Consider the following 15,128-nt stretch of genomic DNA (forward strand, 5'->3'; position numbering starts at 1 on the left):
TCATCAAAACTAATTCTGTCATCACCACCATCAGCACACTCAACAACACCACCGCCATCAAGACCTCCGCTATCAACACCACCATCGAGTTCACCTCCAACACCATCAAAATAATACCATCAACACCACCACTACCACCAATAAGAACCATCAACAAGACCGTTTTGAAGGCTACTGCCATCACCCCCACCATCAACACCATCAGTAACACCACACCAGCGCCAGAACCAATACCATCGGCATCACCACCACCACCACCACCACCACCACCATCAGTGCATAAATTAACTGTCAGTTACCAACAAAATCTTCTTCAAGACAAATACCATTTAGACCACCATCAACAGCTCCACCAAGAACAACGCCACCATCGAAATCGATGCCATAAGCGCCACCATCACCAAACAATATCATCTTCAAGACCAATACCAACACCCCCCACCACCACCACCGCCATCAAGACCAATACCATCAGCATCACAACCATCATCACCACCACCACCACCACCACCAATGTAGTCCTTCCTTTTCTACCCAATCGTCATTAGGGATCGACAAACGACATTTGGTGACCGCTTTGATAAACATTAAGTGTTTCTTTAATACTCGCACACATACATATGTATGTACGAATGTGTGTGTGTGTGTGTCCATATATTGTATATGGCTATATATTTTGTTTACATAGCGCCATTTAATCAGCTAGATAGGGATAAATTCTATACTTTCTTGCTTCAAGCTCTTGCTTGATAGGCCTGGGTTAAACCCAGGTTAAAATTCTCCGAGACGTCATCGTGCATAGAGCCGACCAGGTTCACTAGTGCTCTCCATTGCTGGTGACTCCGTACCAGCGCCGCCGCGTCCTCCAATTCTATGCACCCACCTAATCAGCAGATCGGTGAAGAGCTGAATCAAGTAAGGTAAAGATCTGCAAATCCACATCACTGAAATGGTACTTTATTTTATCGGCCCAAGTAAAATTGAAAAAAAAAACCCCAAAACAGATTTGTACCTCAGTGATAGTTGAACTCACAACGTACAATGCTGGTAAAAATACCCCAAAAATGTTTTACCCAACGCTGCCCCCTCTTCCATCAGCCCACAGCCATTGAAATGGTATCTTATCTTTACTGACCCTTAGGGTGATAAAAAGCAATTTGACAACCGAGATATTTGAACTCAGAACGCAAAATACTGAAGCGAACACTGCCAAAATTCTTTGCCCAATTTCACTAAGTCACCGGCACAAGGGTGAAAGGTCAGGTTGACATCAGAGGGATTTGAACTCACAAACGCAAAGAGCCAGAACAAATATCGCAAAAGTATTTTGGTTAATGCTCTAATGACTGTTAATTCACCGTCTGGAATGTGTTCTTAGATGAAAAAATGCGATGGTCACGGTTGGACTACTTCTGCACGTAACTCTGTTAGGTCAGGGAGTTGACTTGGGAATAAACAGCAACAACAACGACAACAACGAACACATCACATTATTGCATCATCCCTTAATAATATACTATGTAATTCATTCCATTCGAACGTCATATCTGCCAGTCGCTTTCTCTCTCTCTCTCTCCCCCACACACACATATAGAAATGTATGTGTGTGTGTGTATATGTATAAATGTATACATATAAATGTATGTATGCACATAGGCGCAGGAGTGGCTAAGTGGTAAGTAGCTTGCTTACCAACCACTTGGTTCCGGGTTCAGTCCCACTGCGTGGCAAGTCGGGCAAGTGTCTTTTAGTATAGCTTCGGGCCGACCAAAGCCTTGTGAGTAGATTTGGTAGACGGAAACTGAAAAAAGCCCGTCGTATATATATATATATTCCGTGTGTGTGTGTGTATATATATATATACACACACACACACGGAATATATAAATTTTTACGACGGAAAGGTTGTTTTGACTTGCTAACTGCAAGTATTTTTCTTCTAAAATGTAATAAATATGTTTTCAACTAAAATGTTTTGTTACGTTGTGCTATATGTTTACATAAAAACAAACGCTAACCTGTCAATGTATCTCTCTCTCTCTCTCTCTCTCTCTCTCTCTCTCTCTCTCTATATATATATATATATATATATATATATATATATATATATATATATATATATATATAGTATGCTAGCATGGAAAGCGGACGTTAAACGATGATGATGATGATAGTTGAAATTTATAGAAAAACAAAAGACGAAGACAGGTGTATGAACAACAAGCAAATATATTAGATTGACGCTCGGGAAAATGAAGACGTCTTTTATGTTTCGAGCCTACGCTCTTCAACAGAAAGTAATAAGAGAAAATAAATAGAGAGAGAATGAAAAAACACTTGTAGATTTCAGCGGTCCATATATATATGTACGTACGTACGTATGTATGTATGTATGTATGTATGTATGTATGTATGTATGTCTATTACTAATACAACTCCGATTGTCAGAGCGAAGCTGACACCAGCACCCGGCGAAAGGGAAAACGGAAGTATCGTCTCTACCCCCAATAGACAAGTTTCATAGTTTGGCCCTAAAACAAAAAAAGCAAACAAGATCCCCATTGAATCAGACGACCTATGAGTCAAGATATTTTGTTGTTAATCACAATATCTATAATAATGATAGTAATTAGCACCTAGTAATTATGAAATAATTATCCTAAGTCTACTTCTTACTAGCTACAATGACAATGTCTAGGTAAGTGTGTATGTGGCTGGGTGGTCATGGCAGAGGTGGGGGTTTTATATCTCTTTGCACCCCGTTTCTAATACCTGTCCTACAGTAAAGTTGTTGCTGCTGTTGTTGATGAGCTTTAGCCCCAGGTCAATCCTTACAGAACGGATACCCGAATTACCTGGTGGGCACTGGTGTCTAAAGGGGTGGTGCGTGGTGGAGGGGTAGAGAAAAAGGAGGCATTAGGAAGAAGGCAGTGGATTGGGGGACGCTATGAATTTATTATAACATTATTATAGTATTGTATACAAATTATATAATATTATATTAAATATCAAATGATTCATAATATATATAAATTAGTAAAATACAAAATATTTATTTATACATAAAAATAGGGGTGGAGGCGCTGAGGGTATTATGTGGCCATGAGGGGGTTTGAGAACCTCTGCCATAAATGGACTCTCCGGTTCTTGAAAATTCAATTCAATAATCTTTTATTTATTTCTCTAACTTTTGTTTGTATATCCTTTGATATTGTAGTGTTTCTCTTTGATCAATCTAAACCCCACCTGCTTTTGTTTTGGTGTGTGTATGTGTGTGTTTTTTTTTCTTGTGGCTATTGAGTTGTAAAATTGTGAAATAGCAATCCATATTAATTATAATATTCACTTTTACCGTTTATGAAATTAGCGTGTAATTTCAACGGAAATCTTATAAGCTGACAAATAATAAATAAAAAATATTAAGCAACGGATTTTTTTATTGTTTCTAAGTTTGGCACAAGGCCTGCAATTATGAAACGTGAAGAGAAATCGATTACATCGACCTCCAATGGATGAAAAGCAAAGTTGCCTTCAGTAAAATTTGAACTCAGAACGTAAAGTATCGGAAGAAATGCTGCAATGAGTTCTCGTTTTAGGAAGCGCCAGGATCTGCCAGCTCAGCATCTTTGTTGTAACTTCAAAAATGGGAAATAACTATACGAGTTATAATAAAGCCGGGAAGTGGGTGGGCGCTGTACGTATGAAACAATACAGATGGGTTCGTATGTTCTTCCTTTTAAACATCCCACAGACATCCGGATCTACAACTCAACCGCATGATGGCGTGAGAAGTCAATGTAGTCACTGGGCCAGCTAAAAATAACAACTAAATAGCTTTCAATTCTCTGAAAAATCATCGATGATCTGGGTATGTCCGGTGTTGTAGCGAGCTTGCCTCTCTTGTCAGTCATTAACATAATGCTTTCTGTGGCTATTGAGTTCGTTTGACTCTTATTTCTAGCAATACTGGTGCTGAAATTCTTATATATACTTGTGGGTATATATATGTACACATGCATCTATATTTGTAACCTTTCATATGTAAATACTTAACCACATCCACCTTATTTCCACTTCGGGTGATCATCACACAAAAGAATACTGTCATTGGTTATTTGATTTTGGTTGGGTTTTTTTTTTCTCTCTCTTTCTTTTTTTCAGTTGGCCACAGTGAGTTTTTCTTGATTTCTCTGATTGCTTCGAGAGAATTTCAAGGAGGTCGATGAGGTAAACACCTTGATATATTATTTAGTTGCAGCCTATTAGGCGCTGAATCCAAATGTTAGCAAGGTAAACTTTACTTTCGGGGTTGATAAATTAAAGTCCCATTTTTGTTGCATAATCAGCAAGCAGTCACTGTTGCAAGTTGTTTACCCGTCTATTCTAAGTAACAGCAGACGTTTTTAGCATTTACTTATATAGTTTTCAGAACTGTTAATGAAATTACGATTTCTACTTTTAGAATAAAGAAGCCATTGCTATGAAAGTTCAAGACCTTGATAACAGTAGCAATAGATAACTGGAAGTTTGTCGAAGGATAGTTCAAAATTAGTCTAGGGGATCTATAGTGAGAAAATACTGTACGGTATCTAAGATATATCAACGATATTTATTTAATATCCAACAGTTTAAAGGCGCGGGGAGCTGGCAGAAACGTTAGCACGAAGTGCTGAGCTGTATTTCGTCTGTCTTTATGTTCTGAGTTGACTTTGCCTTTCATTCTTTCGGGGTCGATAAATTAAGTACCATTTGCGTACTGGGGTCGATGTAATCGACTGGCTCCCTCCCACCAAAAATTTCGGGCCTTCAGGCCTTGTACCCAGAGTAGAAAAGAATATCGTGAATAATATTCTAAGTTAAAATTCTTTTAGGAGTCCATAAAACAGTACCTGTAAAATACTGGGGTTTATGAAATCAACCAGCCCATAACTCACCCAAATTTCAGGCCTTGAGCCTTTCGTAGAGAGAATAACATTTTTCAAGATCATCAAGCATTTGTATAGATTTTCTTAAGCGTTAAGTTGTATTTTCAAATATTTCCGGTGCACCCAGATCCGCCTTGCAGCAAACAGCTCAAGAACCATTCCCTCCTATTGTGCCTTAAACTTAGCTTTTGCAAGTTATGCTGGGTCTCAGTGTTGGCGTCCGTTTTCTATTTTACCGTAATTTCTTTATTGTTGCGTGTGACTTCCTGATTTAGTGGACACCAGTTTTATGACAGCAATCGCTTTGTTTGTGTATGTGTGTTGTTGGTATATTGTGCTTAGGGGTTATTTCTGAATTTTTAAAACTACACACACACACACACACACACACACACATTCTTTTATTCTTTCTTTTTTATTTTCTTTCCACCAGTTTGGGAGACCCTAAAAGAAATCATGAGCACAGGTTTGAAGATTTTCTTCTTCTTCTTCTTCTTCTTCTTCTTCTTCTTCTTCTTCTTCTTCTTCTTCTCTCTCTCTCTCTCTCTCTCTCTCTCTCCCTCCCTCCCCCTCTCTTTCTTTCTCTCTTTTTCTGTTTCCTTTCCTCCCACCTGTCTCGGCAACCCTGTGAAAGATCATAAATGCTGTGCTGCTCCTGTTTAAACGATAAAAAAATTGAAAAGGGCTCGCGAAGAAACACCTTCTCTATACCGCAAAATAAAGCCCTTTTTGAAAGAAATGGAACGCTCATTGTAGACCATCATAGTGACGCTAATCAATTACATTAGCATCAAAGAAACTGATGTAATTAGCTGTCAAAGAAAAGGCGAGTTTAAACTTATAGTTTTCCAACCATTCTCCTAAATTAAGTCAAACCACGCCAGTTACTTTTGCAATGTTTCTTTGAAAGATGTAAAGACTCACAAAACCTGAAAGAAGACATAGTTTGTCCTGTTTCTAAACGAAGACGCAGATGCTGAAAGTTACACGTTTATCTCTGATCTTGCATATCAGCAAGGTCATGAAACCTAATTATCACAGAGAAATTGTTTATGCTTTTGAAAGACTCAACCTAATTTCTTCCAGATAGAAGCAGCATCACATGACAGCTATGGAAGCGTTATGATTGGATTTTAAAGCAACTCCTCAACCAGTCAACCAGGTCGGAGTGCAGACCTTACTTCAATTTCTTTTAGCCACCTTTTATGATACACAGAGGAAACGTTGGGTCAATTCTTTGACATGCCAGTCCTCATACAATTTAGGAGCACAGAAAGTGTGACTGGTGAAGTAGAAATTCTCCGACCTGTTTTCACACAAATGTCCTTCCAGCAGTAGCAACCCTCTCCAACTAGGGATTGATCCCAGTCTCCAGTATATGCATATAACCACCCGAATTGAGCCTAGGGCTTTGTTCAAAGATTCGTTGTCGTTGACGATGTCCATGACCTGCTCGATTGTCCGGACAACATCTGACTGTCGAGAATGTTTCTTTTTCTTGACCAGTTGGATCCAAATTGGCCAGGTGCTTCTTGCTCCTCGACTCTGAACACGAATTTGTCCAGCTCTGAGTCACTGCAGTTGGTGGCTACGACCACGAAAACGGCGTACTTTTTCATTTCTTTAAGAAAATAAGAAGCCATCTTGATGTTATCGATATATATGAAAGAGAAATGAGAAACCTAAGAACTTGGTGCCTACATTATGTTAGGTCGTCCTTCATTTAGACTCGCTAAAGTTTGTGCACGAATATATGACGCACCTTGTGTGTGTGTAAGAGAGAGAGAGAGGGGCAGAGAGAGAAAGAGAGACGGAGAGAGAAATGATAATGAAAGAAAAAGAAAAAAGAAAAAAAACCAGGGTGTTATGTATGTTATTGTGCTACAAAGATTTTAAAAAAATAAAGATAAACATTTGATAAGAATAAGCGAACGTGTCCTTGGATATAATGCATAAACAAGCAACAATATACAGTTGTATGATGATTTATTGCTTATTCGTTGTTGTTGTTGTTGTTGTTGTTGTTGTTGTTGTTGTTGTTGTTGTTGTTGTTGTTGTTGTTATTGTTATTGTTGTTATTATTGTTATTGCTGTTGTTGTTTGGTCTCCAGCTAAGCTTCATCCAGCAAACAAACCTATGATCTTGTCTTTTTAAGTGTATGTAGGCCTACATTATTTTAATGTACTCTGACCTATATCCTTTAAACAGTCAGGTGTGATTGAAGAGTTACTTGGCTGTCATTTCGAGCTTGTTTTGCAACCACCTAGGTGTTCCTTCGTTGGCTCATTCAGTGGTGGTTGTGTTGTGTTGTGTTGTTGCTTAACTCCAAATCGACGCTGATCTAGAAGACCTATGACCAATTATGTTTCAGCAATGACTATCTTGTCTTTTACTTTAATAATGCACAATATACCTCGGACTACACAATACGTGGCGTTCACTCAGGCGAAACGTACAGGCTAAGAGGCGAAATGCGTGTAACTCTGAGATGCCTTGTGATGATATGGAAGGGTTTCCTGCATTACGATCGATTTAGACGAGCTTTTCAAAACCTCTGAGTAACTCCAGCAGTTTCTCCGTGGGGCAAAGCATCCCTGATGTTTATTTCACCTATTTCAAACTACATAATCCAATGTGTCCATCAGTTTCTTTTAATGTTAAGATGGATTTCGAGGGAGATTTGGCTGTCTTTTCTAGTGTGTGCGTGTGTGAGAGAGAGAGAAAGAGAGAGAGAGATTAAAAGAAAGTCCCTAGTCTTTGCATTGCCCCATGGCCTCGTGAACTGTCTCATTGCTCAGTTTGTCCAAGTTCAGATCGATACAAAGGTGACATCTTTGCTAAGCAAACAAGAAATTTGGTTTCCAATTAAGAAGTTCATTCTGCCATCACAAAGTGTTGGGTTCGATCTTATTTCTTTATTTCCCACAAGGGGCTAAACATAGAGGGGACAAACAAGGACAGGCAAAAGAATTAAGTCGATTACATTGACCCCTGAGCGTAACTGGTACTCATTTTATCAACCCTGAAAAAATGAAAGGTGAAGTCAACCCCTTGTGGAATTTGAACTCAGAACGTAACGGCAGACGAAATACCGTTAAGCATTTCGCCCGGAGCGCTGACGTTTCTGCTAGCTCGCCGATTTACGATGAAGTGAAATATTGAAGTTATTTTAGAAGATGAAATGAAAGATTTTACTAAAACAATCCTCAGACTTCAATACTGAGTCACTCCGATTATAGATTTGCTTGCGTCTGGAAATTTTCACTCCTAATTTTTTCATCTATAACCAAATGTTTTATTTGTGTTTAATTAAACTACGTAATAATCCTTTCTACTATAGGCACAAGGCCTGGATTTCTGTGGGGGAGGGGGACAATCGATCACATCGACCTCAGTACTTGACGGATATTTAATTTATTGGCCCTGAAATGATGAAAGGCAAAGTCGACGTCGGCGAAATTTGAACTCAGACGGTAGCATCAAACGAAATACCGCGAAGTATTTCGCCCGGAGTGCTAACGATTCTGGCAGCTCGCCGCCTTAAGCTACGTAATAATGATGTCATAGCAGTTTACCTTGGTGTTCGAATTTTTGACCTCGCTACTAGTAACAGTTGAAATTCTCTTGGACTTTCTGTTCCGTGACAAACACTCACCACCTACTACAACAACAAAAACAGCATACTTCTACTACTACCACTAATAACCGGAGAGATAAGCAGAAATAACTAAAAATGGAACTAACTTTCATTTAGTTTTAAAGTCCATTTCTGAGGTATCTCGTGTGTGTCAACATTTTGTCTGACTTTTAGGCATATCAGATGTTGGGTTTTATTTTTGGTTTCATTTTTACATGTCGTCTGTCGACCATACACTTAAAGGGTAGCCTGCAGTATACACCTCGCTTGGATATTTACCACTTCTGAGGTTCCGCTCGCTATGAAACATATGTCGCTAAAATCATATCTACTCCTTAACTCTTGTCTTATTATTCGCATACCCGGCAACCCTGGTTGCCTACCGTGAAATATAAAGAACAGTTTTCAATTTATCGTACTTCGATAAGAAAAAAAAATCTTCCGTCTCAATAAACCATCATTGCCCCTGGAAGTTTTTTTTTAATATTTGCTACTCTGTGTGTGTGTGTGTGTGTGTGTGTGTGTGTGTGTGTGTGTACTGCACACATATATATACATGAAATAATTGCTAATTGAGATATCAAGTGTTCATACATTTACCGTAAGGAGCCACAAAGCAAACTCGCTCCTTCATAAGTGACAGTTTAACGACAGCTGATGTTGTTTAATGTTGCATAATTGCTGTATACGTATGATGGAGTGTGTAGTTTTATAGAGGTGTAAAGCTGTCAGATCAGCTGTGGTGGCGGGTTTATAGCGGCAATAGGATTTATGGTGTATGAATGGCTTCAGCTCACTCTGAGCGCACGAGTTCTCAATCTCACTTATATACACACGCTACACTTAAATATATGCATATACACAACTCATTCACATATATAACACATACAATATTGTTGTGTCCTTATATTGTTTATTTATTCATCTAGTATGTGTGTGTGTTTTCTTTTCTACTCTAGGCATAAGGCTCGAAATTTTGGGGGAGGGGGCCAGTCGATTAGATCAACCCCAGTACGCAACTGGTACTTAATTTATCGACCCCGAAAGGATGAAAGGCAAAGTCGATATTGGCGGAATTTGAACTCAGAACGTAAAGACAACGAAATAGCGCTAAGCATCGACCCTTGTGTGTAACTGGTACTTATTTAATCGACCCCGAAAGGATGAAAGGCAATCTTCGTCTTCCCCTTCCTGGCATCTTGCTTGGGAAGATATTGTGATCTCGGTGATACGCCATGAGAAGCGAGTAACTTGTTTGAGTGCTTCCATGGCTCAAGAAAAGAAATACTATGATGCTGTTGTTTTTTGTAGGAGTCTCATTACTTAGTTCTCTAATCAAATGTATCCAGCCATTATGATTCCATTCCATTTTCTTCCTTTTCAGATATAATGTATCTAGTGATATAGTGAGATCGTGTATTCGTGTATTATCTAAAGCAGGCAAGGATGACCTTTTTTTTCTTCTTCTTTTTTTCCTTTAGTAGCAGATGTTATGAGATTCTTCACATGGTAAATCGGGCCACACAACTAACAGAATAATTTAATAAACATCGTATTTTGTAGATTTTCATTGGTTGGTAATTCGGAGAGGCTTCCGCCTCTGTCAAATAGTGACCGAGAAAAGACACACACACACACACACACACACACACACACACTCATAGTGATAGGGGCTGCGTTTGTATGTGCGTGTGTGTGCGACAGAGAGAGAGCAAGTGTGTATGTGAATGTGAGAGAAAGAAGGCGTGTGTGTGAGAGAGTGAGTGTGTGTGTATGAGAGATTGAGATAGACAGAGACAGAGACAGTGGGAGGAGTGGAGAGAGAGAAAATTGTTCAATTCGCAGAATTTGACCTAAAACTTATGTTACAAAATATTAGTAAAAGGTTATTTATGTATTTAATTGCGGTCAATAATTTTGTGGGAAGAGGAAAATTCGTTACCATCGAACACCCCTTCCCATCCCCAACACACACACCAGTCCTTTACTGAAATTTTATTAAATCAAACTCGAAGAGATGAACGTCAAATTTGACCTCAGCATAATTTGAACTCAGAACATAGCGCGAACAAATATTACAGCGCTTTTTTCCCAAGTTGTAGCGATTCTGTGTGCTCTCTCTCTCTCTCTCTCTCTCTCTCTCTTTCATGTTTATTTAAATAATGGCATTACACGTGTCATGCAAAAGAACAATAACAATCCTTTCTATTATTGGCACAATGCCTGAAATTTCGGAGAGGGGGGATAATCGATTACATCGACTCCAGTGTTTCGCTGGTACTTAATTTATCGACCCCCGAAAGGATGAAAGGCAAAGTCGACTTCGGCGGAATTTGAACTCAAAACGTAACGACGGGCGAAATACCGCTAAGCATCTCGCCCAGCGTGCTAACCATTCTACCAGCTCGCAGCCGTATAAAATGATAATAATCAATAGAGCGTGTGTCCTCCCCAACTCCGTGCGATCTAAAATGGCCTTTTCTCAAGACAGTGCATTGGATTGCCGATGGTTGCCATACTTTATATTTAAATTCTAATTAAATTCTAATTTGAACTTTTAACATCTCTTTTCCCAACCACATGGTTCCTGGTTCAGTCTCACAGCGTGGCGCCTTAGACATGTGTCTTCTACGTTAGACTCGGGCCGACCAAAGCCCTGTCAGTGGATTTGATAGACGGAAACAGAAAGAGGCCCCTCGTATATATATATATATATATATATATATATATATATGTGTGTGTGTGTGTGTGTGTGTGTGTGTGTGTGTGTGCATAGGGGTGTTTTTGTTTACCCCCATCACCGCTAGACAGTCAGCGTTGGTGTATTTACCACCCGTAACGTAGCGGTTTGTCAAACCGATAGAATAAGCACTAGGATCGATTCGTTCGACTAAAATTCCTCAAGGCGGTGCTCCAGCATGGTCGCAGTTTAATGAGTGAAACAAGTAAAAGAAATTTTTTAAACTATGTCTTAGCGTTTACCGACTCAAAAACCCGGGGCACATGTTGAGCGGATGATACTGAGTTAGAAAACGTCTGAACTAGAGAAGTTATGCAGACACACACACACACACACACACACACACACACACACACACACACACACGCGCGCACACACACACACACACACACACACACACACGTATAAATACTCACTCATACAGACTGCATATGTATGCACAACGCCGGTTACGTGATATTTGTCAGATAAAAGAGAGGCAGTCGATTATATAGGTCGATATTTCGTTGTAGATTAACTGTGAAGACTCATAGAACATCTCTAACAGGACAAAGGATCTGATTTTGAATTTTTGTTTCTTTGCTGTGTCAAAAGTTAGGTTAACTTAGTTTGCTCTTGGTGTCAAAAGCTAGGCTGCTTAGTTTGTTTTCATTTCTGGCAATCGATAAGACAACGGAAATATTACTGAGTCAATATGCGAGGAATGTTGCTGTAGATTAACGAATGACTTTTCGTTATGTGGAACAAAAGCAGTATTAGTCTAAAATAGGAATTTGTGTAACATACTCAAAGCAGGTGTGTCATTGAAAGCCTAATTAATTGCGGCATTTGTGCTGAGATGGCATCTCATGTAGATGTAGGGTATTAAAAAGCACAGAAATATATCAGTAGTAGACGAAATCGTCCAGCAGCGTCGGTGGCATAAACAAAGGAGCATTTCTGCCCCTTTCAGCTTCGTCAGTAGCAAGTATCCAATGTCAAACCCATACTAAGATAAAACTCTCCGTTTCTGACCGCAAAGCTCTAAATATATAATACAAAACATGTACACAAGAGCGTTTTTATATATCTTCTTTTACCCGTTTCAGTTATTGGACTACGACCATGGTGGGGCATTGCCTCGAAGGATTTTAGTCGAACAAATCAACCCGAATATTAATTTAAAGTCTGGTACTTGTTTTTAGGTCTTTTGTTGAACCACTAATTTACGGGGACGTAAACACACCCATAACGGTTGTCAAGCGGTGGTAGGAGGCAAACACAGAGACAACGACACACACACACACACACACATATATATTTGTAAATATACATACTACGGGCTTCTTTCAATTTCCGTCATCCAAATTCACTCACAAGGCTTTATTCGGCTCGAGGCTATAGAAGAAAACACTTGCTCAAGATGCAGCGCAGAGGGACTGAACCCAGGACTATGTGGTTAGGAAGCAAACTTCCTAACCACATAGTAAGTGCACCTAAGTAAACAAACCAACACAATAGACATATATATGCATACGTGTAAATGTATATCTATGTTGGTATGTATCAAATATATTTACAAGACCCGAGGCTGTTGTAATAGACACCTGTCCAAATGCCGCGTAGTGGAACCGGAAACTATGTGGGTTTCAAAAAGTTTCTTAACCACGTTTATGAATATGAGAACTAATATAGTTTTTGAAGATCAGAACAAGAGCAGAAAGAGCAGCGATTTAGCAGTCCTTGTGCCTCGCTGACGTTTACGGCGAATTCAGGTTTCAAGTTCAACGAAAGGACGGTCTACTTTGCGTGCGTGTAGAGTTCCATAGTTTATCGCTTGGTGAATAATGTAGAAATTCAAGTCTTGTGTGTGTGTGTGTGTGTGTGTGTGTGTATGACAAATGGACAGAAAAACAAGAACAAACATATGTGGGATAGGTTTTCACAAAGGATTTTATTAATATATTAGTTTCACGCTTGAAATGAAGTAGAAAGAAAAGGAGAGAAGGGCGGTGAAAAGAAAAAAATAACCTCGAAGAAATTCGATCTTTAAAAAATTTCGATTCGCTTTTAATGGACCTCGGCTCGATTTCACATTATTTTTCTTATCAACTCTTCAACTTTGCTAGAGACAGAAAACCTCGTCATTTTATTTTTGTCCTTTTTATTTTACTTTATTTTATTACCTTTCTATACTCTCCCATTCAATCGGCTGCTTAACTCCATAAAATAGAGACAGAATTCATTCCTGCAGTTGGTGATCTATTATTTTTAACCCCACTTCAAGAGGGAGTGGGGAATGAAACCGACACTCACAGGATCAACCAGCACTCACAGAACCTAAGCTATTTCTTTAATCCTGAGCTAACTTGTTTCAAAGGTAAAAATCTTTTTTTTTTTTTTTTTCGGAACCCTACGAATCAAGATCTCTTGCCACCAATACGAGTCTTAAGCTACTCAACACGAGTACCAATCTATCTGTCTCTTCAACACGAGAGGTTTACTGCCTCTGCAACTATTTTCATCATACATGATCGCTCTTGTAACCTTGTAGATAATTGACAAAATCGAGACGCCGCAGGCTTCCCTTCGCAGCTCGAGTCAGCGGAGCTAGACCGAGGAGGAGGTAAGCGGCCTGGCAGTATGACAATTTTCCCGTTCAGTGGCGATAGGCCCCTTATCTGGGATATCACATGCTAGGATACCTTTTCCAGCGGCAAATTGGTGTGGTCAGCTACCAGCCCAGGTTCCACTGTTCGTCAGGCTGAGAAAAGCAAACTGTCATGGAATCAGTCGCTCTCCGACAGGTTTAAGTTCACGCCTGTAATAGTGGAGACCTCCGGTATTCATGGCCCCCAGACCATATCCCTGTTCACTGGGATATCCGCAAGTAGGAGCCCTGTGAGTCAGAGCAGCTGTTCCAGTACATCTCGCCACCTCTGGGGCAACGCCTTTTCCATTTTGTCAGCTGGGGTCATGATGCAGTCTCATTTACCGGTAATTGTACGTTCCATCCCTTAAATGCTTAGATTCATGCAGTAATTTAGTGGTGTAAACTTGTGAAAATTAATTTTAACGTTGACATGTGCATTGGAGAAAAAGCGAAACCCGTTTGACATTTTGGCTGGAGACAGTTGCGAGAACAAGACTAATGCCACTAGACAGTTGTGAGAACTATGCTCCGTCACTGGAAAAATACCTGTATTGTAAAAATAAACTCGGTTTGAGTATATTTTTTAGAGTTAGACCAACAGCAACAATAACAAATACAACAACACACACATATATCTGTAGGGTGAATAATTGTATGAATGAGTCATCAAATATGCAACCACGGAGACAACTAAAGTGAAAGACCATCGGTTATATAAATGTTAAATATAATATAAATGTGTTTGTGTTTTGTGTGTGTGTGTGTACCATCTGAGTTTTGTGTTTATACATAGATGCATATATATATATATATATATATACGTGAGTGTGTGCGTGCGTGTGTGCGTATGTATGTGTGTGTGTCGAACCCTACACACATACACACACACGCACACACACAAACACACGCACATATATATTTAAGTGAGCCTATTGGTGAGGCCAAACGTGTAATACGTATTAAAAAATAGAAAAGAGAATAAAACTGTAGTCCAGAAACGAATGAGGCCACACCCACAAATACCCCATATGAGTGAGAAACTACAACCTACGCAAGATCAAAGGACCCATCCTTTCCGATCACTCTTTGCAGACTAAGTTGTCTTTGTCAGTTTTTTATTGAACCACGAAGTTACCCACGTCCAGAAGATTGAGCTCCATTTGCTATTTATAGATAGCATTGTATAACAGGAT

This window comes from Octopus bimaculoides, chromosome 22 (genome assembly GCF_046866305.1).
Source record: "Octopus bimaculoides isolate indiv1 chromosome 22, ASM4686630v1, whole genome shotgun sequence".
Classification (NCBI taxonomy): domain Eukaryota; kingdom Metazoa; phylum Mollusca; class Cephalopoda; order Octopoda; family Octopodidae; genus Octopus; species Octopus bimaculoides.